The sequence below is a fragment of the Leptosomus discolor genome, chromosome 1 (assembly GCF_034619465.1).
Source record: "Leptosomus discolor isolate bLepDis1 chromosome 1, bLepDis1.hap2, whole genome shotgun sequence".
NCBI lineage: Eukaryota > Metazoa > Chordata > Aves > Leptosomiformes > Leptosomidae > Leptosomus > Leptosomus discolor.
The window spans coordinates 206,944,324-206,944,822 of record NC_141391.1 but is presented as its reverse complement, the minus strand read 5'-3'; positions in this window follow the sequence as shown (position 1 = coordinate 206,944,822).

Genomic DNA, 499 nt, shown 5'->3' with positions numbered 1-499 from the left:
CCATTCATTCCCTTGCTCACAGCCTGACTTCATCTCAGTCCACTTTCCTCTCTTTATCCCATGTGCTGATTGAAATAAAAACCTCTAGGGCAGAAACAATATCAATTAGGCTTTCTTTAGCTGTCAGCTGAAGCCATGGGCGCACCCCAAGCATTGCAAACGCCAACTTTCTGTATGTCATAAGAAGACTGAAAAAAATGTTCCTGCTCCATAGAGATGCCAGCTGCTGATAAATCCTACTGGAATCAAAGGGGAATTCCTGTTGTAATTGATATGATTTGAAGGTAATCAGAACTTATCAGGAAACTAGGGACACCTCAGTATCCTGTGTTTTGTAGTGATGGGAGAAAAAAGATAATCCGTAACAGATAACTGACTTGTATTTATATTTGAAGCCTTAAGAAAGCTATAGCTTTAAACAATATCAATAGATAATTTCCGTTCAGTACTCTCTTGTTTTCATGCTACATGCACAACTAACAATGACATACCATTAATT